The sequence below is a fragment of the Phyllostomus discolor genome, chromosome 5 (genome assembly GCF_004126475.2).
Source record: "Phyllostomus discolor isolate MPI-MPIP mPhyDis1 chromosome 5, mPhyDis1.pri.v3, whole genome shotgun sequence".
NCBI lineage: Eukaryota > Metazoa > Chordata > Mammalia > Chiroptera > Phyllostomidae > Phyllostomus > Phyllostomus discolor.
Genome location: NC_040907.2, coordinates 30,030,416 through 30,057,013, shown reverse-complemented (window position 1 = coordinate 30,057,013; position 26,598 = coordinate 30,030,416). Strand labels below are relative to the sequence as shown.

General features: G+C 50.0%; 1 protein-coding gene and 1 long non-coding RNA gene across 3 annotated transcripts in view; both read left to right on the top strand.

Annotated features, from left to right (window-relative positions):
• The first annotated feature begins 18,014 nt into the window (after window positions 1-18,014).
• Window positions 18,015-20,318, top strand: LOC118500593. The gene is made up of 3 exons (XR_004903166.1): window positions 18,015-18,025; window positions 18,180-18,241; window positions 20,025-20,318. It is a non-coding gene; the product is annotated as an uncharacterized LOC118500593 (long non-coding RNA).
• A 2,743-nt stretch (window positions 20,319-23,061) lies between these two features.
• The window catches only part of SLC6A9 (solute carrier family 6 member 9), a 32,301-nt gene continuing 28,764 nt past the window's right edge, over window positions 23,062-26,598 (top strand). Inside the window, exon 1 of one of the 2 annotated variants that reach the window (XM_028512087.2) lies at window positions 23,062-23,290. The gene's annotated coding sequence lies outside the window, so the exon portion shown is untranslated. Of the gene's footprint in view, window positions 23,291-23,503; window positions 23,594-26,598 lie in introns of those variants that run through there. The other variant, XM_028512088.2, reaches the window with a different exon arrangement.

Here is a 26,598-nt window from a genome sequence, read left to right as displayed (position 1 = left end):
CCATCTCAGGCCAAGCGCTCCGCTGGCTCGGGAGCAGGCCCCTTCCTCTCTCTGCCCCTGAAGGGTTCTGTTCTTCAAATATTTATTCTCTTGCTTCATCAGTCTTTTCCTCACTACATCCCGTAAATACACAGAAATAATAGGCTGTTATTTATTCCATCTTTAAAAACCCTCATGACCCTAACTCATCCTCCAGCTAGCATCTACTTTACTGTGCCTTCTTTTTGTTTTCTTTCCAGAAAAATTCCTCAAAAGAATCGTCTGTCCACCTCACTCCTGATCCCCTCTGTCCCCTCTCTCTCAGACACACCCGCATAAGCTTGTGATCACACCGTTTCCTGAATTGCTCCTGTCAGCATGATCAATGAATGAGCTCCCTGTTATGAAATCTAGTGGTCAGCTCTGGCTGGTGGGGCTCAGTTGGTTGGGCATCATTCTGCAAAACGAAAGATTGCCAGTTCGATTCAGGGCACGTGCCTGCGTTTCAGTTTTGGTCACCGGCTGGGATGTGTGCGAGAGGCAACCAATCGATGATTCTTTCTCACATCAATGTTTCTTTCCCTCTCTTTCTCCTTCCCTTCTCTCTAAAAAATAAATAAGTAAAGTCTGTTTTTAAAAGTTAAAAAGAAAAGCAATCTAGTGGTCAAGTCTCAGATCTCAGCTTACTTGACCTCTGACACAGCTGACCACTTCCTCCTCCGTCAAATTCCCCTTCTACTACGCTTTCAGATGCTGCATTTTTCTGCTTTTCCTCCTACACCATTATCTTTTTCTTGAGGCTCATCTCTCCAGCCTCTTCATGTTGAAGGCTCTTGGGTCTCTTCCTTTTACTATCTACCCTTCTACCTTTGGTGGTCTTCATCCAGTCTTATGGCTTTAAATTCCACCTTCGCACTGACAATTCGCAGATTTCCAGCTCCAGCCCAGGCCAGCCTCCTGAATCCAGATCCATATACCGAAGTGGGTTTCAAACAGACATTTCCATTAACACGTCCAAAACTGAATTCCTTATCTTCCCACTCAAAACCACTCTTCCCACTCTGTCACTGCAACTCATTCTTTCCAGTTACTCAGGCAAAACACACACACACACACACTCACACACACACGCTGGGAGTAATCTTGGACTCCTTTCTTTTTCTCTCCCCACTTCCAAATCCATCCACAAGTCCTGTTGTAGCTGCCCTCAAAGTACCGAGTCTCACCACATCTATCGCCATCACCTAAATCCAACTCACTGCCCTCTCCGGCCTGGCTCTCGCCATCCCTGAGGAAGAGGAGGAGAGGGCAAGGGCAGTCCCGGCCGCAGAGGTCAGAAATAGTGCGGCAGGGCACAGGACATACACGCTATTGGACCAGAGAGCGAGTGGCAGAGAGAGGGGTGAGCTAGTGCTGAGGTGGTATCAGGATCCAGAGTGCAGAAAGTCTGGAAGGCCACCCTAAGGAGCCTGGGTTTCTCCTGGGCCAATGAGGAATCACCGAGACCTCATCAGACTGGCTTCGGCGTGGGAAATAGATTGAGCAAGTAGAGACAGAGGGAGACCAATTCAGAGGCAGTTACCACCTAATCCTGATCTGGTCCCAGGTAGCTCAGGGGATAGGGCAGAGCCAGGGGAGGGTATTTGGGTGTCGTCAAGTGCAGGTGCTAACTGAAACTGCGGAGGTGGGGGAGCTAGCCTGGGAGAAATGTAGAGGGGTAGAGAAGAAGACCCAGCTCAGAACTCGGAGGGATACAGACAGTTCAGGGAGGCAGAAGGTCCCAGAGCAAGTCAGAAAGGGCGGGGGGAGGGGGGAGTTGAGAAAGAGAGCGGGGAGCCCTGGCTGGTGCGCTTCATCGGGTTGAGCACCAGCCTGCTCTCGGAAAGATCACGGGTTCCATTCCTGGTCAGGGTCAGGACACAACCCTGGTCTGGGTTGTGGGCCAGGTCCCCAGCTGGTGGTGTGTGAGAGTCAACCCATCCATGTTTCTCTTCACACATGATGTTTCTCTCCCTCCCTTCCCCCTCTCTGAAAATAAATAAATTTTTTTTTTTTAGAAAAAAAGAGACAGAGAGGGGAAACCAGGAGAGCAGCTGTCACAGAACCCACAGGAGAGCTTTTGGAGACAAGGGGTGACTTTGGCCGACGTGCTTGTCAGGTCTGTCCACACGGAAGCGGGGGCGGCTTTGGTAGAAGCCAGTGGTAACTCGGCGGTGAATGAAGAAGCCACGCAGGGCTGGAGAGGGAGACAGAGGAAGAGGTTTGGCTACAGGGCTGAACCGACACCTTCAAATGATCAGGGTTCCCATGCCTCCTAACCGTGGTACAAAATATATTTTCAATTTTCAAAATAACGCCAAGCTTACATATAGCTAAAATTCAAACAAGCACTTTCTCAATTATTTTAAACACGAAGTTGTTCATTGCCCCTTCTTGTAGATAGTGACTCCTGAGTCTCTCTCTCGCGATGTTCCTTGCGACTCGGCACAGGCTCGCTTTGCCCCCGAGCCAGTGTGGCGGGGTCTGGTGCCGCCAGAGAGTCTGGGGAGCGGGGAGGGGAGACGCGAGAGCTTGGGGCACGATGTGTGGTGGAGGAAGATTTGGGGACTGTTTCTCTTTTTTTAGTAAAGGAGGATTTTTGCATGTTCTCAGGCTGTAGGTAGAATCTGTAGACTTGGAGGCTACAAATGCAAGCGAGAAGGACTAATCAGCAAAGCAAGAGGATTGAAGGGGGGTGATCCAAAGCACAGGAGGGACAGAAGGACCTCTAACCACAGTGGCCACCGCTGTGAGGGATGAGGGGGCACTGGGGCTGAAGGAAGGGACAGGAATTGACCGCAGCCAGGGCAGGAGCAAAGACTGGGCAAGGACAGGGAAAGGAAAAGGTGGAATTGGCACCCTTTGGGTTGGAACGTGCAGCCTTGGCTCACCCAAGCTGCCAGTGGTAAAAATAGACACAGCCTTTGCCTCAGCACCCCCAAGACAAGGGCTGAGGGGAGAGGGAGAGACCACCAGCCCAGGCAGAGCCCGATGAGCCTCCTCTGGCCAAGGCCCCTCCTGGGGAACCTCTCACTCCTGCTCAGTCCCCTTCCTCCACCCTGCCAAGATGGCCCCTATCCGTCAGCTAGAAACTGGAATGTCCTGAAGTGTCTCCCTCCCAGTCCCATCTCAGCCACGGGGCTGTGCTGGCTCTGACTTCCTGTGCGAGTGCTCACTGAGATATGAATTTCTGCTGGAGGGGGGCTGCTGGGGAAGGGGGGGGCGTGCAGAAGGCATAGGCAAGGCCACTCAGTCAGTGACACCACAGCGGTGACCCCAGGAAGTCTGCGTAGAATGGCAGAAGGTGGCAATAGTGTTAGAAAGAGAAGCAGGCCAGGGGACACTCTGTCTGCACTCAGATGAACTGTTTCTGAGGTGGCCAGTGAGAATGAGGGAGTGCGTGGAGTGTCTAAAGCCCTTCACAAGGCTCCCTTCTGTGGCCACCCTGGAGGAAACAACTCCAGAACCCAGGGTTCTGGCCCTGGAGAATCATGCTGGCAGCGCAGGGGTTAATGTCCCTGTCCTGCCCTCCTAGGAGGCCAGACCAGTCCACTCCAGGACAAGGCAGGACGATTGGCGAAAAGCTGCCCATCACCCAACAAATCAGATACCACATTGAATGGAGCGCTCTCAGGGCTTGACATCAAGGCCATGGGGGAGCGGGGTGGAAAGGGCAGGTTGATAAGAGAAAAGCCTCAGTTCTCTCTGTCCAAGTACGAGTACAAGCGAGTAAGAGCGGGGTTGACCCTGAGGACGGGGCGGGGGTGGGGTGGGGTGATGAGGTGCTTGGAACTCGCTGTAATGAAAAACTAAGAGGAGGGCTCGGCCTGTCCCCCGGGGTGTCCAGACAGGGAAGAGAGGTCGCAGCTGCATGAGGCTAAGCACCAGAGTCTCAGGAACCCAGGCATGTGCCTGAGGTGCAGAGACAGCCCGTGCACATGCGTACAGTCTCTGCTGCCTTCTTCCAACCCCCCCCCCTTGGTCCCAGCTCGTCCCCACACTTCCCAGCGAGGTCAGCCTAGCATTGGGCCACTGCCGGTGCTCTGCCCTGGTCGGTGCACCCTACCCAAGCGGCTGTGAGAGCTGGTTGCTCCTTCTCTGAGTAATAGCCCTCAGCCACTTGAGAACCAACTCCCCCAGGGGGTACACTCCATCCCCGGGGTACAAAGAGGTGTCCTATCTCACTTGCCTAAAATAGCCAATTCTGCAGTGCAGTTCACACTCCAAGGCTCCCTGCAAAACCAGGCTGAGGACAGTCTCTAGGCGAAACCACATCCACATCCTTGCTTAACTTTCTTTTGACGTCCTCTCCTGCCCCCCTCACCCCCATTCTCCTGAGAGGACTCCTACAACAAGTCACTCAAACCAGAACCTCTGCAGCGGACTCTGAAGGAGCCCCAGCCTACAAAAGCTCTGTGTCACTCATAACCGGCATCATCCAAGACCCCTTGTCAGCCACAACCCATCCTCTCTCAAAATCTGGCTTCACCCAGCAGGTAATACTTTACAATAAATCCCTTTCTGTTTAAACCGGGTACCGCAGATTCCGTGGGCTGCAGAGAAGAACCATGACCACTAGACATGGCTGCTAACTAACCTCAAGCGGGCAGGAGGCTGGCCCAGGAGTGGGATTGGCCATCCGCCCTGGTTGGGCTTGGAGGCTATGAATACCTTATTCATATCAGAGGATGAGGCAGTGAGGGACATGTATTTATTTCTTGTTTTTGTTTTTTAATAGCACAATGAACACCCGTGAATCCGACACTCATCCTGACAGCTAGAACACCGGTAACTTGGGTCTCTCCGTGTGCTCCTTCCCTGTCCCGTTTGCGCGCGTCCCCAGGAGGGGTGTGCGCGCTGCCTGAGGGCTTTACGGCAGATGTAGGTGCCTAAGCGAGATCCCGTTTTGTTTTGTTCTCCATCTTTATGCAAGGAGTAGTCTTTTGAGAATTCCTCTTCCACTCATAATTATGCTACTAAGATTTATCCATGTTGCGGCACCTAAGGAGTATCATCTGTTTTTACCGCTGTGTGAATGTAACACGACCTATCCATTCTGTGGTCGGCGGGCATTTGAAGTATCCAGGTTTGTTTGTTTTTCCTCTTACAGATGGTGCTGCTGGCAACACTCTGAATACATGTCTTCTGGGTACGTGGCGAAATTGTCTCCTGGATATGTATCTAAGAGTCGAATTTCTTGGTATGTGGTTATACAGTAACATAAGATAATGCCTAATTGTTTGCCAATGCAGCAGCTCATTGGCGCGCCCAGTATTCATGTGCAGGAAACCTCGTGATCAAAGTCCGCTTCCGAAGGCCGCGGCGTCCTTGGTTTTGCCAGTTGAGTGCATGTAAAATAGCATCTCATTCTAGTCTTGATTTGCATTCCCCCGGTTATTAATAAAGTTAAGCATTTTCCTCAATTTAGTGACCATACAAGTTTCCTTTTCTGAGAATGCTTTTTGTTAATTTTTTTTTACTAAACTGGTTCTTTTTCTTATTGTTTTATAGGAGTTATTTACATCTACTAAATATTAATCCTTTGTTGGTTATATGAGTCACAAATATTTTCCCCTTGCTTGTGGCTTGAATTTTTATTTCTTCTGAGGTGTTTTTTTTTAAATAAACAGAAGTAACACAGCTATTAAAGGGTATTTTGATTGATGTTATGAATACTGTTACATCAAACAATTCTCTAAAATTGGAATTATGATAAAATCTGATCACTGGTGTTCTTTCTGATTTGTATTATTTAAATAGTTATAAACAGTTCTTTTTTGGCACTGATGTTTATATTATTCTATTTTTTAAAGTACTTTATTTATTTTCAGTTGTAGTTGGCATTCAGTATTATATTAGTTTCAGGTGTACACCTAATTATTAGACATTTACATAATTTATGAAGTGATTTCCCCGATGAATCTAGCACTCATCTGACACAGCATTTACAGTATTATGTAAATAATATTACATTACAGTATTATGTAGCACTCACCTGACACAGTTATTACAGTACTATTGGCTATATTCCCTATGCTGTACTTGACATCCCCGTGACTGTTTTGGAACCACCAATTTGTACCTAAGTTTTTTTTACTTATTGATTTGAGAGAGAGAAGAAAGGGAGAGAGAGAGAAACATTGAATTGTTGTTCCACTTATTTATACATTCATTGGTTAATTCTTCTATGTGCCCTGATAGGGGATTGAACCCACAACCTTGGCATATCAAGATGATGCTCTAACCAACTGAGCTACCTGGCTAGGGCAAAAGAATATTTTCTAAATTCTCAAACACAAATTTTCAATCACGTAGCAGTATATCCAACCATATCAAAAAGTTTCGGGCTCCACACACAAGAGCGTGGTGCCTTCGTAAGAGGGGAAAACATTGACCACACATTTAAAGACAAAAACAGACACTGTTAAGAAGAAGCCTCTCTTACCTGCTTTCATTGACCCCTCTCCCACCAAGCCCTTCCATTTCCCCGTTCTGGCAAGCACGTCCTTTCATGTCCCCGTGCCTGTCGTACCTCTTGGTCCTCCTCTGCTCTGGGTGAGCCAAGGGAACCCAGGGAATCAGGGCATTTCTCAGCTTAACTGGACATCCAGGACGGCCAGGCATGCGTCCAGTTCTGCTTAGAAAGTTACTGGCTGTGCCTTCTTATTAAAATCGCCTTATTCAGACTACTTCAAGAGATGGGGAAAGTTCCTACCTCCACAGCCTTGGGCTTTCTCACTTTTTAAAATGAAGTCTCTTTGGGTCATTGCCTTCAGCTACTCCCACATTTTGCCTCCATAACCATTTCCCTGACTTTTGCATGGTGAAGTTAGGTGGGGCCGCACAGCTCCACCCCCAGACCGCGCCCCCACCCCCACACACAGAGTGATCTCCTATGGGCCTGCTTTCCAAACACTCTTGGGGCCAACCTCCTGCTAAATAACCTTGACCTTGATGGATTTGCCCTGCCTTAATTTGCCACCTCCAAAATCTGATAGTGCATAAATTCCTAAAGTGTCCACTAGAGAGCGTTATAACCCCACCTCTGGCGATAATTTGTTGCAGCTCAGCTTCTGTGAACTCCCAGGGGCACACTCCTCTTTCTGTCTAACCCATCCATGTTTTTCTGACTATTCCTCGTACTAAGCACCGAGGAAGGAAATAGGTGACACAAGTAAGGAAGGAAGTAGCACCCCATCCATGCCCCTATTCTCTCGGGGACTCCAGGGCAAGATGGTCTCATGACGCAGGCATTCTTTCCCTCAAGATGTATGTGACCGATGGCAGATGTGTTATTAGTGAAGTTGATGTGACTGTGCGGTGACCTTTGTCAAAGCTCCAGGAAAGTAAGTCAAAGGGTCGGATTGGGTCTTGGGTCATCATCCAAAAATAAAGGACTTGTCAACCATGGCAGTTCCATCCTCTGACTGGGCTGGACCCCATCTAGCTAGACTAGTTCTCCTGATCATCACCGCCTCTTCCCTCCTCCTCCTCCCTCCCTCCCTCCTTCCCTCCCTCCCACCCCCATCCTTCATCCTGGGACCAGCTCTTACTGTTTTCTCTCCCCAAGGTTTTTATATTAAAAGTCATGACTAATATCTCATTAGCCTACTCAGAGGATTGGGTCGAGTAATGCTATCAGCGCAACTGCATTATCTTAGAAAAACAAAAATGAGCAAACTTTCACAATGAAAACATTTCTATGACCAAGCCTTGCTAACTATACCACATTGCTTCTTATTGTACGCTTAAAAATCAAAGCCAGCCTAACTACACATAAATACACTCTAGCTGGTGGCTGTTGGGAGTGCATGTTTTAAGCCAGACTGCCTGGGAGCAAATCCTGCATGAACTATTTTCTAACGATGTGGACTCCGGCAAGGCACTTCCGCTCTGTGCACTGGTGTCCTCAGCTGTTTAAGGAGGAAAGTAAGAGTATCTACTCCCCAGGCTTGTTGTGAAGATTAGAAGAGTTAACATGTATTTATACAATGAGTTAATATAGAAAGTGTTTCGATATGACACAATACTAGTAAGGGCTCCATACGTGTTGACTATTATCATTACCCTTCACCAAACCTTGTGGAAAATTTCTCAAACACAGGCTGACACATGTTTTGTTTTTCTTATATTGCCAAGTGAGCTCATCCTAAACAGCATATCGGTACTTCTTTACATACAAGCCTAGGTGATAATGAACCACATAAGGAGTGTCTGGGCGGCACCGATGTGCACGCCTCAGCCAGTGACGACACTGGGCTGCCTGCACCTTGGTAAGAGCGATGCTGTGTTGTTGATGGCAGTGTCCAGAGAACTCAGAAGGGTAAATGACCGCGAGACGCACATGCTCCGCTTGAAAATGGGTTTAGGGTTATTTACACTGGGGTTGAAAGAGTTTCAGTATGGCATTGGGGTGTGTGTGAGACAGGGTTATGGTTGAGAAAGGGTGTGAGTGACACAGGGTTGTGGTGAGACAGGTCTAGGTAAAACCGAGTTTTCGTGTCAACGGACAGTGGTGTGCTGGCAACCGTTTGGCCATTGTTTCTCCAACAAAAACAAGGGACTCTGATTTGTAGCATTTCATTCTCTGTGGTGTCAATACTCCAATATCGGCAGCTTCAAACTACCAGCGAGATGGCACCATAAGCCCCTTAGAAAGGGCTGAGAATGCAGAGTCTGGGATTGAGTTTGAGCGCCTCCGCCGTTTCTAGGCTTGGTAAAACCAGAAAGGAGACGGAGAAGCTGCCAGAAGAGAAGAAAGAGGGAAATCGAGATATTACATTGTCAAAAAAAGCTAGAGAAAAAAAAGTGTTGTAAGAAGCAGTGTGGTCAACAGAGTTGACTGCTTTTGAAAGGTTTAAACAGATTAGCTCACAGAAGCCATTGTGCTCCACAGCGCCACCTAGAGCCCTAATGGATCAGACAGGGCATCAACCCCTGTGAAGAGGCATCCATCACCTTGGCCTGCTCAGGTGCCCTTCCCTACTCGGTAACAGCTTCTCCTCCCTGTGGAAAACAGTGCTCCCTCCCCAGTCAGGTGGTTCTGGTCTCAGTGAAGGCTTCCTGCAGAGCATGGTCAGATCATAGGAGCAAGCCAAACCAATCAGACAGGTCTTCTGGACTTGTGCCTTGGCCTCCGATATCCATAAACTGGCGTGACGTTGGCTGCTGCTGGCCATGTGGTTTCCTGCAGTGGAAGAAGCCCGTCTGACGTAGAAGCTCTAAGCAGAAAGGGAGAGAATATTTAAGTCCCCGAATCTAGATTTACTCTCCAAAGAGAAGTCGATAAACAGCACTTACGTGCCAGCTCTACTCTAAACACTGTGCAATTATCAACTCAGTAATCCCAAGAATCTCAGGAAGGCACTACTTGGGTTAGAGATGAGAAAGTTTGCCCAGCATCTCAGAGTGTAAGCTCTGGGATTTCAAACTGGGCCAGATCATTCTTTGTTGGGGGTGGGGGCTGTCTTGTGCTTTGTGGGATCTTGAGCAGGGTCCTGGCCTCTCTCCAGAGATGCTAGGAGCACACCTTCCCCCTAGTTATGACAACCAAACGTATCTGCAGCGCAGCGGAATGTCCCCAGGGAGGGAGGGTTGCCCCCCGGTCGAAAACCACCGCAGCCACTCTCCTGCCTCCCACGTTCTTTCTGAATTGCTATTGTTGAGTCACTCAGTTCCTGTGCTAACCACAACGCAGGGTCACCGAATCTGTGTGTCAACTACAAATAACACTGTATTTCTCACACCCGGGGTCACCTACAGTGCACTGTTACCTAGACTCTGTGTTGTCTAAAACCTCATGGCACCTACCAGTCTGTGTCTTAAGACTTCCTGTCATCCTGTACTGTCACTGAGATCTGTGTAAACCAGCACCCAGTGGTCCCTGCCCTCTGTCATCGACCACAGTTTCATGGAGTCAGGGCCACAGAGTTCCCCACAGACACGAGGCACAAAATATTCATGGAGGCAGGAAGACAGAAACACAGGCACACAACACAAGGCAAGGGGGCGGGCAGAGAAACCCACAGAAACAGGGAGACTCACAGAGACAGGGACAATAAGAGGCCCAGCCCCTACAAAGCCACAGCTGGTTATGCTAAATGGGTCACTGGGGACCCACCGGGGTCCCTCCCCCACCTCTGGATTAGACCTGGGGGTGGGGAGGCCAGATTCTGAGGGTAAGGAGCTTAGACCCAGTGTGACAGCTAATCGCCCACACAAGGCCTCCGTCTAGGTCACCAAGCCCTGGGCAGCCCTATCCACCACGTTTATTCTTCTGCTCCTCCATCAGGTGCTCCACTGACAAGATCTCAACCCCGACATGCCACAGGAGCACGGGGAGAGGCAAGAGGTCAGACCCTCCCAGCTTCCCCTCTAGTTCTGCCCCCAGAATGCCAGGAGGAGGAAGAGGCACCTAATAGCATCTGGAGTTCTGGTGAGGGCTGGGGGGCGGGGTCTGGACAGAGAGCTGGGGTTTCCCACTCTGACTGACTGTCTCAGAAAGAACCCGGCTGAGACCAGAGAAACATCTTCCTCTGAGTTGAGAGACGTGGTGGGGAGTGGATGATCCCTCCTTTTCTGGACCCTCTAATCCACAGGACCCCTGAGCATTACCAATATGAGAGAATGGGGCCTGTGTTTGGGGGCACTAAAGGACTTTAAAGCAGCCCCACCCCACCCCATGCTGGCCTGGCCCGGTTGCCATGGCGATGCCCCAGTTGCTCCAGAGGCGGCTGCTGGTTCTTGAAGTGGGAGTGGTGGGGACAGTGGATCCTTGAGCTGAGGCGGGTTGGGGTGAGAGGTCAGTGTTGTCTGGGAACATTCTTGACCATGGCAGGAGCTGAAAGCCTGTGGTTTGTCTCACTCCTGCTTCTGTCAGGGCAGGCCCCTCTCCACTGGCTCCCCTCACCTCCAGGCTCCACGCCCTCTGCCGCGCCCCCCCCCCCCCCAAGAGGGGCTGTCTCCTAGGCTTGGGTAGACAAACCCTAAACATGACATGGCGTCCATGGAGGCTCAGAGGCAAGGACCCCAACGTGAGGACTCAGTGGGGGCTCAGTGAGGATCAGTGCTGGTCTCTCCAGGCAGTGGAACTGTGGTACTGAAAGCAGTTGTTGAAGTACTCATCTTGAGATGGATAGCTTTTGAAGGTATACATTTAAAGGAATCAAAGGTCAGTGCCGTTCCTCAAGATTTCTCTTAACCCCTCTGAGGTTGCGTTTTCTTGTTCATCAAAGAGCGTCTAGCTTGTAGAGTTGTGGTGAGGATTAAGTGAGAAAATGAGTTAAAGTTAACACAGGATGTGCTCAATAAATAGTAGCTTTAAAAAAAAAAAGTGTGCTTAGAAACAGAAGAGAGGAAACGAAGCAGGAACACCAATGAGTGGGCAGAGGCGGGCCAGCCCGATGCTGTGGTCTGCCCTGGAGGCAGGAGCGGTCTACTCTTCTCACCGAGGAAGACCAGGCTGCACAGGGAGAAGGTAACAACACACACATTCCCCGAGGGAGAGAGGATGTCGCCAGCCACGCTGGGAACAGGCTGAACATCTGTAGTTTGTATGCATTGTAATGGAAGCAATAAAATAAGCTTATTTTCGGTACTACATCAATAATAACAAAGATCTAGGACAAAAACAAATAAGAACTCCTTTTTAAAATTGAAATATAATTAACATATAACATTGTGTAAGTTTGAGGTGAACAAGATGTTATTTTTATTATTTTTTAAAAATCCTTACCCAAGGATAAGTTTATTAAATTATTTTGCTCTTTGTATTTTTATTCTATCTTTTCTGTTACCACTTATACCCTTTCCCACTCCCAGCCACCCACCTCCCCTCCGCAATCGCCACACTATGGTCCATGTCCACGAGTCTTTTTTCTTTTTTGCTCCATACCCCCACCCGCTACGCCCCCACCAGAGCTGTCAGCCTTCTCTCTACCTGTGAGTCTGCCTCTGTTTTGCCTGTTAGTTCAGTGTGTTCATTAGACTCCACATGTGGGTAAATCATTGATATCTGTCTTCCTCTAACTTGCTTATTTCACTTAGCATCATGTTCTCCAGGTCCATCCATACTGTTGCCAAGGGTAAAATTTTCTTCTCCTTTGCAGTTGAATAGAACTCCATTGTGTGACGTTCCACAGTTGTTTTGTCCACTTGTCTACTGTTGGACACTTGCGCTGCTTCCAAATCTTGGCAATTGTAAATAACGCTGCAATGAACATAGGGGTGCTTATATTCTTTTGAATTAGGATTTTGGGTTTCTTCTGATAAATTCTCACAAGTGGAATCACTGCATTATAGTTTTAATTTTTTTGAGGAAACTCCATACTGCCTTCCACAGTGGCTGCACCAAGCTGCTTTCCCACCAAGAGTGCACAGGGCTCCCCTTTCTCCACGTCCTCGCTAGCACTTGTTGTTTGTTGATGTATTGATGATGGCCGTTCTGACCAGTGTGAGATGGTATCTCACTGTGGTTTTAATTTGCATCTCTCTGATGATTAGTGATGTTGAGCATCTTTTCATACGTCTATGGCCTTCTGTATGTCCTCTTTAGAAATGTGTTTATTCAGGTCCTTTGCCCATTTTTTAATTGGATTGTTTTTTTTTATGTTTTTATAAATTCTTTATAAATTTTGGATATTAACCTCTTATCAGGTGTATCAGCAATTACATTCTCCCATTGAGTAGGCTGTCTTTTTATTTTGTTGATGGTTTCCTTTGCTGTGCAAAAACGTTTTAGTTTGTTGTAGCCCCACTTACTGCCTATGTTTTCTCCTAGGATTTTTATCGTTTTGGTTCTAACATTTAAGTCTTTAATCCATTTTGAGTTTATTCTTGTGTGTGGTGTAAGGAGGTGGTCTAGTTTCATTTTTCTGCGTGTATCTGTCCAATTTTCCCAACACCATTTATTGAGTAAACTATCTTTAGCTCATTGTATGTGCTTGCTTCCTCTGTCAAATATTAATTGACTCTAAAGGTGTGGGTTTATTTCTGGGTTCTCTATTCTGTTCCATTAATCTACATGTCTGTTTTTATTCATCTATGCCAGTACCATACTGTTTTGCTTACTATGGCCTTATAGTATAGTTTGATATACTTTGTTTTCTTTCCCAAGATCTTTGTTGCTATTTAAGGCCTTTTGTGGTTCCATATAAATTTTTGAAATATTTGTTTTAGTTCTGTGAAATATGTTATTGGTATCTTGACAGGAATTTTTTAAATTATATTTTATTGATTATGCTATTACAGTAGTCCCAATTTTTCCCCTTTGCCCCCTCCACGCAGCACCCCCCCCAATCCCTCAGGCAATCCTCCCCACCATTGTTCATGTCCATGGGTCATGAGTGTAAGTTCTTTGGCTACTTCATATCCTATACTGTACTTTACATCCCCATGGCTAATTCTGTAACTATCTATTTGTATTTCTTAAGCCCCTCACCTCTTCACTCATTCCCCTACACCTCCCTCCCATCTGGCAACCATCAAAATGTTCTCCATTTCCATGATTCTGTCTATGTTATTCTTGTTTGCTTAGTTTAATTTTTAGCTTCAATTCCTGATAGATATGTATTTTTTGCCATTTTGTTGTTCATAGTTTTGATCTTCTTTTTCTTAAATAAGTCCCTTAAACATTCATTATATAATGGTTTAGTGATAATGAACTCCTTTAGATTTTTCTTGTCTGGGAAGCTCTTTAACTGCCCTTTGATTCTAAATGATAGCTTTGCTGGATAGAGCAATCTTGGCTGTAGGTTCCTGCTTTTCACTACTTTGAATATTTCTTGCCATTCCCTTCTAGCCAGCAAAGTTTCTTTTGAGAAAGCACCTGACAGTCTTATGGGATCTCTGCTGTAGGTAACTAACTTCTTTTCTCTGGCTGCATTTAAGATTCTCTCTTTATCTTTAACTCTTGGCATTTTAATTATGATGTGTCTTGAAATGGGACTCTTTTGATCCATCTTGTTTGGGACTCTCTGTGCTTCCTGGATTTGCATGTCTATTTCCTTCACCAGATTAGGGAAGTTTTCTTTCATTATTTTTTCAAATAGATTTCCAGTTCTTTGCTCTTTCTCTTCCCCTTCTGGTAACCTTAAATGAGAATGTCTGACCTCTTGAAGTTGTTCCAGAGTCTGCTTATGCTATGCTCATTTTTTAAATTCTTTTTTCTTCTTGTCATTCTGCATAGTTGTTTTTTGCTTCTTTATATTCCAAATCATTGATTTGATTCTCGGCTTCATCCACTGTACTGTTGTTTCCCTGTAAATTGTTCTTTACTTCAATGAGTACATCCTTTGTTTTTGACTGGATCTTTTTTATACTGCTGAGGTCTGCACTAAGTTCCTTGAACATCCTTATACCCAATGTTTTGAACTCTGCATCTGATAGCTTGTTCATCTCTATTTCATTTCACTCTTTTTCTGGAGTTTTGATCTGTTCTTTCATTTGGGTCATGTTTGTTTGTCTCTATTTTGGCAGCCTCCCTGTGTTTGTCTCTATATATTAGATAGACCTCCTTTGACTTCATGTCTTGGTAGTGTGGCCTAATGTAATAGCTGTCTTGTAGAGTCTAGTGGCACAGCCTCCCCTATCACCCAAGCTGGGTACTCAAGGTGCACCCTTCATGTGGGATGAGTACACCCTCCTCTTGTTGTTGAGCTTTGGTTGCTGTTAGCAGATCAATGGGAGAGATTTGCCCAAGCCAGTCAGCTGCAAGGACTGGCTGTGACCACCAACCACCACCCTCCATGGAGGATCAGCTATGCAGGGGCAGAGTGGTGGTGCTTTGACATGGTCTGTAACTGTCCACTGGGTATGCTGGTCCTGGGGTTTCCCAGGTGATGCAGGCCAAGGCCGGCCCCCACTTGTGTTTTGCCTTGGTCACCCTGCCTAAGCTATAAAGCAATTTGAGATTGCTGCTACTTGTGTTGGGCTTGGAGATTCCCAGGTGAAGCCAAGCTGTGAATCTAGGCTGGCTGCTGCTAGTGTCTGGCCTGAAGCTCACTGAGGCCAGCTGTTGCTTGTTTGATAGGATTTAGGAAATTGTGAAGCATAAGCTAAGACAGGGGTATCAAACTCATTTTTACTGGGGGCTACATCAGCCTCGCAGTTGCCTTCAAAGGTCCAAATGTAATTTTAAGACTATATGACTGTAACTACTCCTTAACAGTTAAGAGAGAGCTTGGCACTGCCACCAAGTAGAAACAAGGTACCAGGCCGGATCAAACAAGGTGGAGGGCCAGATTCGGCCCATGGGCCTTGTGTTTGCCACTTGTGAGCTAAGACCAGCCATTTATGTGGGAAAGCACCTTGGATGGGCTCGTAATTTAGGTGGGGTGGAATCTCTGGGGATCTCCAAGGTGAGTCAAACAGTGTTAGCCAGGATGATGGAGTCACAGATATGGCACCAGCTTCCTGGCTTTTTGGGGGGAAGGCTCAGAAAAGTTGGCTGTGGCCTCCGCCCACCTTGATGCTAGCCACTTCAGTTCCTCCCTATGCGCCCCTAGTGCCTTTCAAGCTGCTTCCCCCTCTGCTGGAGCTGGGAGGGAGTAAGTCTGAGTAGGTCAATTCTTTTGTGGGTTCTTTAAGAGGAACTGCTTGAGGCTCCAGCAGTTTTTCCACAACTCAATCCCCGCTGGTTTTTGTAGCCAGAAGCTGTGCCACTGGTACCCTGCCACTGGTATCCTGGGCTGTGGAGCCTGGTATGGGACTGGGACTCCTCACTCCTGAGATATACCTCCCAGATTTTTATCCACCATATATGTGAGGGACCAGCCCATTCCATATCTGCCCTCCTCCTACCCGTGTGCATGGATGTGGTTTCTTTAATCCGTAATTGTCAGGCTTCTATTCAACTTGATTTCTGAAGATTCTGCATGATGGTTGTTGTCTATTTTAGTTGTAATCTTGATGTGGTTGTGCGAAGAGGTGACCTATGTCTGTCTACACTGCCATCTTGACCAGAAGTTCCACTGGGTAGCCTTGCACTTTGAATAAATCTTTTATCTATGCATGGCTTGATTCTAGTACTAGCCATTTGGTTCAGTGATGAATATTGAATCACTAAGTTATGCAGATCTTCCAAATATTGACACATTTCATGTTACAAGGCAAAAAAAAAAAACCCCACATGCATTTGTTAATATCATTACCAATCTCATTAAAATTGAGAAGCTTTCAAACTTACAGTAGCAGATAAAAGTTTTCCAAATTCTAATTTTCATTTTAAAGTTTTAATTTTATCATTGGCAACAAACACGAATAGTTTTTTTCCCCCTTGAAGTGACAGGCTCACTCCATTCACTTTCCAGAAAACATATCCCAAACGTCCAAATGTCATTTTTTTTGTCATTTGTTGTTTCAAGTAAAACTAGTGTTCAGTAAAGAAGTGACTTTCGGCTCACAACTCTGCCTCGTAAGTGCTTTTCCTTGAAATAATGATCACCCTTCAGTCAGCAGCAGACATGCTTTCTATACACTTCCCCTTCGTCACGCAAAGTATAAAGACATGTGCTCAAGGGTTAAAAGTTAAAATTAATAATTTTACTGCTTCACCAAGGAAATTTCTAAGTGAAACTAGCCCTTTTCTTCCTTCCTTCCTTCCTTCCTTCCTTCCTTCCTTCCTTCCTTCCTTCCTTCCTTCCTTCTTTCCTTCCTTCCTTCCCTCCCTCCCTCCCTCCTTTTCTTCCTGTGCATGAATCCTGGCAGAGACAAATGCAAGGACTGCCAGTACAGTTGGGAGCCACGCCTTGATTCCCTCTGGGTGCCAGCAGCCTTGCCCACTGCTGCTCTTGCATCATCAGCACAAATATCAGCAAAGTGAAAACGGCAAGTAACAATTTAGTATTACTATGAAAATGATTTTTGCCTTGTGGATCCCCTGTAAGGATCTTGGAGACCCCCAGAATCTGTGATTATTACCTTGAGAACAAATGAGAACTGACCCGCTCAAATTAAAGAATTAGAATAGCAATGTTTACTTTCCTTCTAATGACTTTTCCGAGATATCACACAAAGGTTTGTAATATGCTTTCAACAAATATCCCATGGAAAAAAAAAATGAAAACCAACTCCATTTGTGGTACTATTTGCATTACTTCCAAAAAAAGAGGAAGAAAAAAGCAGGGGAGAGGGGAGAATGAGAACAGGGTGGGCCCACGGGAGCGCATCAGGCACGAGGAGTCATCCATCATGCGTGTCCTGGGAAGGCAAAGGCAAGGGGCGCTGGGAACTCAGGGCCCTCTGTCACCTCCCCCGACACAGTCCCACCAGCCACACCACGCCCCTGCACACCACACACACACTCACACCACACACACACACACACCACACACAAGCAGACTGATCTCACACAACACGAATGGCGAGCCCAACCATGCTTATACTTGTGCAACGCATGCAGCCACACCAAAGTGACACCCCACCTCATTGTGCTCAAAACCAATTCACACTCTTTTATAACTGGGAGTCGGAGAGATTCACTGGCCATACAGCCAATCACAGTGTCACTCAGACCATCGGTACGGCACATAAAGCCTCCGCTGGGTCACCAGGCGGCCATGTGTGCATGATGTTCACAAGGTGAGAGCGTGGGTTTTAGGGACCGGCGACCTGGCTTCGACGTCCAGCTCTCCCACTCGCTGGCTCTGTAATCTCGGGAAGATTATTTCCCCTGTCTCGGGTTTCGTTCTAGGAAATGGAGATGATTCCTGCCTTGTAAACTTCATGCGAGGATGATATAAAATAACCAGTCAAGTGACAGCGTCTTGTCTGGCCAGATGTGCCCCGGGGATCCAGTCATAACTGCCACGTGTGGCTTTTGTCACCAGAGGATCCCAGGTCCCCACGGTGTCTTCAGGGATTACTAGAAGAAACCACGCCAGAAAGGCCAGGATTCTTGGAAAGGATCCCTGAGGCGAGCGCAGCCTGGGAAGGTGTGGGAATGTGTCCCCATGGACTGTGCAGCTCCTGGAAACCCCAGTGAGGCCCAGGCCACCCAGACGTGCTCTGGGTAAGTGGGCACTTCCTGGGGAGCCTCCTGATCTCTCCTAGGAGGAAGATGAGTGTTTCCTGTACACCAGCCCTCCTTTGTGCTTCTTTCACACATCTTTAATCCTCACAACAATATTATGATTGAGTCACTGCTAATAGTATTCTAATTACAGGTTATTACAGAAACTAAGATCCCAGTTTACCCCCTATTAAGTGGAAGACCTAGGACATGAGGGTGGGCAGCCTGGCTTCAGAACCATGTTCCTAACCCCTGCTCTACATTGCTCTCTGGGGACCCTTCCCCTCCCTCCTCCTGGGGCTCTGCCAGGACTCTGGTCCCAGCTGTCTGTGCTGGAGCTCAGCCAGCTCCAGCTGACCCTGGCCCCTCTTTCAGCCAGCTCCCTGCCTGCACTCTGGGCCAGCCCATGGTAAGAGGCTTATCAAGCATGTGGGGGGGACAGATAAGGCAGGGCCCTTGCACACGGCCTTATCCAGCCCTGCCATCCCCAGCTGCTGGGAGTTGTGTGGAGGTACCTACAGATGCAGCCCCACCCAGCCAGCCAGCCATGCACCACCCACGCCTAAGCCTGGTGTCAGTGCCTGTGATGTCATAATTCCCTGTGATATCATAATTTGTAATGACAGAATTACTCTTTCCCTCCTTCCATTCTGAAGGGCTTACTTAGGTGAGATTGGGGGAGGTAGAGTCAGACAGGAGCCATACTCAGGCTCCAGGTCAGCAGGCCAGGTTGGGTAGACTGGGCAGAGGGGTGTCACAGGATTCCCCCCAGGGTAAATGGCTATTTTGGGTGTCGGTGCTCCACTCATAGCCACCACTCTTCCTATCTTCCCAATCCAAAGAATCGTTGGGTCTGACAGGCATACAGGCTGTGGGAGGAGTCTGCAGGCCTGCTGCCAGTGACTATGGGGATCAGCCCCTTGCTGCCCACAGGGAGGCCTGAGCCTCAGAACCTGGGGGTCTTAGGGAAGAGGGGTTTTACATCCCATCTCTTGGAAAAGCAGTGAGGCAGGGAGGGTTTATAAGGATGTCTGGACAGATGGACATAATCAGACCCACTGTGACAGTCACACATGTCAGCTTGCTGACACAGTCTATGCTCACAGCTGCACACCAACACCATCACATGCCAACAGCCATTCATCCTCACAGCAGCGCCCTTGGCCACACAGCAGCCACAGACAGAAACGTGTTGACCCCCAGCAAGAGAGCAACAGTCCTATTGCCATAGGACCCACACGGAAGAGCAGGAACCCCTTTTCTTCCGTGACTGTCTTCCTAGAGTTGAGCCCGACCCCAGCACACTCACAGGTGGGGAGTAAATGGGCTCTAATTTCACAGGTCCTGCAAATCCGGGTGGGGCAGGGGCTGGAGGAAAAGCCATCCCTCCTGCAGCCCCTCTTGCCCTCTCCAGACCCAGAAAGGGAGCACCGAGGAAGTGGCGCTGCGGCCTCCAACACCGCCACCAGCCCCAGGTTTGGTGACGGCCAATCCTCAAATAACACCAGTCACTGGAGGGACTTGGGTCGTGCCAGGGCACCACCTCCTCCCCTCTGGCTTCTTTTCCTGTGAATTTGGACACTAGGTCTCTGCAAGTTGGGTGTTAGGAACCTTGAGTGGCCTGGATGTTGGGCACTAGGTGTTGGGAACTCTGCGTTTTGGGTTTTTGACAACATGGGGAGCTCTGGCACCCTTCACATTGGGACTTCTGGACTTGGGATCTCTAAGGTATTTAGGTGTCTGGCCATTGAATGCTTGGATGTCAGGGCTGTCCCCTCAGGCAGGGCCAAAGTCATTGTTTCCACCAGTGTGCCCAATTTTACCTGCAGCCACTGAGGTCTGGCCTGGAGCCCTGCTGTGGGCCCCGGGGGTTGACTCATGCTGTGCCCAGGGGCAGGGCCAGGGAAAGCACAACAGGGTGTCCTGGGGGGCACATGGGGCCCTGGGGACAGCTCTTGGATCTGGACCCAATCTAACTTGTTCCTCTGCATTGGGACAGGGGAGGGAATGTGCCAGACACTGACCACTGTGCTCCAAGTTCAAGGGAGGAAGAACCTGACAGCTGAGCCCATTGTCAATCATGTTTTCCAGCTCCTGGGGCTCCAAGGAGGTGGCGACCACTGGTGAAACCAGGATGCAACTCAGTGTCCACCCTCCCCAAACTTCTCATCAGGGCCCCCAGCAACCTATCACAGAGGTCCCAATGCTACCAGCTCCTGCAGCGCCCCCCAGAAGTGACCCACGTCTGGCCTCATCCCTATTTCCACCAGACGCACACCTGCACTGATCCTGAGTCCCAGCAGAGGCCTTGACCCCCTGCAGGTGGAAGACAAATGAGGAAACCAGCCAACACTGGGGAGCTGAGGTTGGGTGCCGGCCTCCAAGGAAAGAGCGCTGGAACTGGAGGACCCGAGACTCTGGGCCCGCGGTGGGCGGGGCCCAGCCAGCCGCGAGTTCTCCTGCTGCCCTGCCTCAGACCAGAGCAGGCCAGATATCTGACCCCAGCGGTCCTCCCGTCTGTCTTCAGGCTTGATCCCCCCTACTATACATACATGCCCTTCTCACCCCCTGAGCCAGCTGGCCCACGGCCAGCCCTGATCTGGGCTCAGCCCAGACCTGCCTCCCTTGGGGCCTCGTTCTGGTCAGGGAAAAAACAGCTGCTCCAGTCCCTGTTTCGTAGAGATGGCTTTTCAAACTAGAATCTTTTCTCACAGGCCTCTTGGGATCTAACTCACCGTGTGGTTTCCTGAAACCCTTTCTGGATCTTGATGGGCAAAATACAACATCCATAAATATACTTTGTGTTATGTCATCTGTTTGTCTAGCAAAACCCTCGTGGGCAGTATCTCTAACTTCCCTAAACATCACAGGGATAATCTCTTTTCACCACCCCACGGGCTGAAGTGCTAGGCTGCCTCCCTGACCTCAGATTAATTCCAAACTCTGTCTTCCTCTCTCTTTGGCAAGGCCTCAGAAGGCTGGATCCTGAGCACCCGGCCCCCAGCCTGGCCTGAGGGAGCCCCCACTGGGGGTCCTGATCTGAGTACCCTCCAGCCTCCCTTGTATGGTGTCTTGAGGTATGAGATGGGAAGCCCCACTTTCCCTGGGCCATGACAACTTTTAGAACTTTCACTGACACAGTGCCCTCTCTCCGCCACCTGCCCTCCCACCCTCAGTCAAGGCCGAAGGAAGCCATCACCCACTCCCCCTCACATTCTCCCTTTTCCCCCCTCCGCTAATTGGGAGCCTCTTCCAACACCTTCTTTCCTGCCTACCTGTGTGGTGGCCCTTTTTGACAAGCCTCAGGAGGGAGGGAGAGATCAGAAGTTGAATTTATGTCCTGGCAGGAGAGGCAAGGAGGGCTCCGATCAAATCTGCCCACTCCCCAGAGCTCGGCACATCAGCACACCACCACACACAACTGCTGCGGTGCACGCCCGGTCACTCTGCCATAAGACCCTCCCACGCAGACCCACAGACACAGCAGACTGCTCGGGCAGAGGTGCTTGCACACACACAGCACCCACGGTTCATTCACAGGAGATGATAAATCCCAAACACGTTATGCATACCAGGTGTGGGGACAAAGTGAAAATGGAAATCTTGCTGATGGTACCAGCCTGTCTTCCCAGATCTGATCAAGGCTCCGACAGCACCAGGCTGTCAATTCTAAATAGCAGAGCCCTGGGGACGTTGGTGTTGTGCACAGTTGGTCTGTGCCTGACACCTGCTATTGTCCTCAGTGCCTCCGACTGTAAGTTAATAAAGGCAATCTCCCTCGTCAACTGATCTCGTGCAAGTTTGGCACATGTGCCTCGGCAGCTTCTTCTTCTTCTTTACTACTGTATTAATTTATTTCTATAGAGAGGGAAAGGGGAGGAGAAGGAAAGGAAGAGAAACAATCATTGCGAGAGAAACGGGGATCTGTTGCCTCTCACGTATCCCCAGCTGCAGACATGGCCCGAAACCCAGGCATGTGCCCTGACAAGGAATTGAACCAGCAAGTTTGGGTTTGCAGGACGACACCCAGACAGGGTGTGCCGCATCTTCTTGCAGGCTGGTTGTACCAGAGAACGAATAAAACTTGTTTCCTGGCCAGATAACAGTGAGGAACAGACTCAGGGTGCAGAGGGGAGCCTATCTCTCCAGGTGGTCCCTTCCCAAGCAGGTGCCCCACTCAGGAAGGGACAACAGTGTTTGTTCTGATGGCCAGTGTTTACTGGCTCTTCTCCCCTAAAGCTGGAGGCTCTCACAAGGTAAGCAAATGGGGGAGCCCCTTTCTATCCCTGCCAAGCATTTGTCCCAGAGGCAGCCTGCAGCAATGTTTCACATATAAGTATCTGCATTTCCTTGCTTGTCCTCTCCATTTCTCCAGGGAGGAAACTGAGGCTCACCAAAGCTCCTTTTGGCAAAGTCTTCTTTAGCTGAAGGTAGAACCTTGGTCTGTCTCCCCAGGGAGGGAAGAAGGGGCCCAGGTTTGTGTCTGCAGCCCACGTAACACAATGGCCAGAGTAGGGTTGACCAAGCCAGTGGTCAAAGGAGGGTCCCTGGAGAAAAGATTACTCCCAAACCTCCAGTTCCAAGTAGGACCCAGGCCTTACCCAGCTGTGCCCACAGTCCCTAGCGGCGCAGCTCCAAAGGGAATGGAATTTGCTCTCACTTCTCTCTAGGGGGAACGCAGGCGCAGAAGGCTGGGGGCCTGGCAGGCTAACGCGAGCCCCGGCCCCCCGAAGTGCCCCAGGCCTTCTGGCTTCATTCCAGCCTAGCCCGAAGGGGACGACATCTGCTTTCTCCAAGGGCCCCAGCAGGAAGGCAGAGAGGCAGGGACGGAGAAGGGGGCTTCTTTGTGGGGTCCCCTCCCAGGGGTTAGAGGGGATCAATCATCTGAAAGCTGGAGCGATTTGTAATTTTATTCCCTGGGAGGAGGAGCCTGAGAAGTCCGCCAGGAAGGGTGGGGATGCGGGGGGCGGGGAGGTGGGGGTGGAGGGAGGGTTGGGCAGCCAGGGGAGCTGTTCAGGGAGGGGAGGGACTTGGCTAGGTCTCCCAAGCCCTCCCCACTCTTCAAACTTTCACCAAACTCCTGGTCCCCGCCTCCCCGAAACCAAAACACAACAAGCACTGGAGGAGCCGAGAGCAGCGCCGCGGGGCGGGCGGACTCGGGGCGGCACTAAACCTCGGGAAGCTGATGCAACTTTCCCTTTAAGAAAGCCACCTGGGCGCACCGCGGTGCGGACCCAGCACGCCTGGGCCAGGGGCTGCAGCATGGTAAGGGGGCTGGGGGAAGGGGGCGCTGCAGCCCGCACCTCTGCTGGTCCTGCTGTCGGTCTGGGTGTTTGATGACTCCTCGGGATTGAGCCCCAGGACGTGTGTGTGTGTGTGTGTGTGTGTGTGTGTGTGTGTGTGTGTGTGTGTGAGAGAGAGAGAGAGAGAGAGAGAGAGAGAGAGGGAGAGAGAGAAAGAGAGAGAGAGAGAGAGAGATCGAGAGAGAGATCGCGCATGCATGCAGGCATCTGTAGCTAAGAGTGTGGGTGCACGTACGGGAATGTCTGTCTCGCCGCTAAGGTCGGGGTAGGTGTGCGCGTCTGGGTGTCACCGCTGTCACCAAGGAGCCGAAGCAGGCAGGAAAGGAGGGGGGCTGCTCCCGGAGTGGGGGCGCTGCGTGCGGACGCCCGCTTGATCGAGGGTGGCGGGCGCAGGGTTGTGCGGGTAGAGCTGGAACCAGAGTGTGTCGCGGCTTGTCTGGGCGCCAGTAGTTCTGCGCGCCGGGGGTCTACCGGGGCCGGGAACCGACAGACTGTGTTTGCGCTCAGCGTGCTAGCTCCGGCTTCTTCTCTTCGCACTGCCGGTCACTCTGGCTGCCTATCTAGTCTCTCCAGCCCGCTTGTCTCCCTATCTGCCAGCCCAAACGCTAGCCCCGTGCGGGTCTCCGCGCGCTCGCCAGTCCCAGAAAACCATGCCAGAGAGTCCGGCGCCCTCTGGCTCTTTGTCCGCGACTCTCAGACATGGCTTTGGGGGAAAAAAAGACTACGGCCGTGGAGTTCTCTGCAGGCTGCCACCCTGGGAAGAATCTGTGCCTTCCCCATTCCAACCTTCATTCTGGGCGCCTGTAGGGCGCGCCCGGGTGGCCACAGGTGAAGGCAGGGGCCTAGCAGCCAGAGGCGCCCACCCCAACCGGCACCCCGCACCCCGAAGCCAAGGCCGGGAGGGAGAAGAGACGGGGCCAGGGGCCCGGGCCAGACGGGAGGGGGTTTCACCCGGAGGGCCTGGAGAGTGCCGGAGCCAGCCCGGGGCGGGGCGAGGGGGCGGGTACCTGGGCACCCCGGTACTTTTCCACCGCAGGGGGCGGGGGCGGGACCGCCGCCTCCTCAGCAGCTGAGAGGCCCACACGTAGTAGCTGATGTAACGTCCCCCACCCCCAACCTCTCACCCCGATTAAAGCAGACGCGCCACGCTTCGAGGAATAGGGGTGCTCCGGGTGTTACCGCAGCCCCTAAAGCGACCGCACCCCGGCCTGCTGGCTGGGGCCTCTGCTCAGTCGATGGGCCGCTTCTTAAAGGAGCCGCTCCTCCTTTCGGGCCTGCTCTCCGCAGGCCACGCCTCCTGGTTGGGCACTTAAAGGAGCCAAGTCCCGGGCTCTCTGATAGCTCCCACACAAAGCCTGAGTCTATTTCTTTGCTGAAACCAGCCTGATGCTGCTGTGGCTATTAGATGGTAAAGACTGGGGGTCAAGGAGTGGAGGAGAGAAGGACCTGGGAGGTCAAAGACTACGGAAGTGAGGAGACAACAGAAGATTGGAGAGTGTAGTGGGTGAGGGGACTGGTTCTAGAAAGGGGATAATAGGCGACACTGAGCATGCCCAAATATTTACAAGGACCGCAGAGAAAACGCCCCTTACTTGGCATATACTGCGACTGCGGAGATACCAATCAGTGCCCAGCCCTAGGGACACGGAAGAATCTCACCGCTGCCTGGGAGATCTCTCTGGCTGCTGGGGCACCAGATTTGGACACACGCAACTGCCTCAACACTGTGTGACAAGACTTTTAAACAGGTGTACACAGCGTGCTTTGGGCGTACAGTAGAAAGATTGCAATTGGGAGGCAGAAAAAAAAGGCTCCTTGAAGATAAAGGCATTAAGACATTTTGAAGATGGATAGGATATACATAGATGGGAATGGAGACAAGGACACTCAAGGAAGAGGAAACCACAGGAGCAAAGGCATGGAGGCAAGAACCCTCTGGGAATGATGGATAGTCCCACGTGGCCACAGGTGGCCCTGGTAACCAATCTGGGCTCGAGGCAGATCAAGGTCTCCTCCCTGCGCCCACAGCCCCTGCATTCTCTCCATCACACTGAATGGAGATTATGCTCCCTCCGTCTTTTTCTTAAACGTGAGGTCCTTGAAGACAGGGGAAGAGCCTGACCCCTTTTCATCCCCAGGGAGGACTCCAGGGGCTTGACCCAGATGGACCCTTAAAATTGACTGACCTGACAGTCCCCTTTGGGGGGAGAGGAAAGACTGAGCAGTGAGACTAAAGGTGGGTGGGTCCTGTGACTACCCTCCCACCACCCACCCTGGGGTAGCTCACAGGCAACTCAATCCCAACTTGCCCAACTCAGCCCATCCTCTCCCCGCTCCACACTGGCAGCGTCCTATCTCTCGGGCCGGCTCTGGCTTTCTCCTGTTGCACCAGCAGAAACCAAAAACCCTTCCTTATTCCTCACTCCCAAAGTCCAATTCATCACTAACGCCTTCCAATGTTATCGTACATATTTTTCTCAAATCTGTACACCTTTCCCCACCTCATCATCACCTTCCTAACCAAGCCTCCTCATGTCTGGCCTGGCCTATTCCTGATTGATTTCCTCTCTTCCCCTTCTCCACACTGCACCTAGGGTGATGATGTTTTCCAAGTGCACATTCTGCCGATTGCTCCACATCAATTACAACTCTGCTTTAAGCCTTCAATGCGTGCCGTCGCCTTCAGGATAAAGACTAAAACCCAAGCCCCAAAAGCCCTGACTCTGCTCCTCTGTCTATGTCCATGTTTGGCCACTTTCTCCCTGGCTCTCTGAGCCACAACCTTATGGTCTTTCCTACATTATTTCATTTGCTTACATCTTTCTTCCTCTCCCTCCCTCACTATTGCTACTTTGCCAAACTAACTCCCTCTGACTCTCAAATATCATTTCCTCTAGGGAAGCCCTCTGTGACTCTCAGACAGAAGGTCCCCCACCCTTTAAGGATCTTTCTGCTTCACACCTTTTATCTCGGTCTTTAATTATATACATTTGGGAGACCAGTTTCACTCATTCCCCCTATCCCATAAGCTGCAGGAAGGCAGAGACCCATGAGTTCCTGGTGCTAGCACAGGTCTAGCCCAGAGGAAGCCTGAAATAAATATTTGTGGAATAAATGAATTGTGGCCAACATCAAATGCCTGACAAACAGTTTAGGCCATATCCTGGTGGCTGTGGGGAACTATTGGAGGAAATCAGAGCTTTGGGACTTTGGGAAGATTAATGCATTGGAGGGGAGGGAAGTGTGGAGGACTTGTAGTCAAGTGAAAAA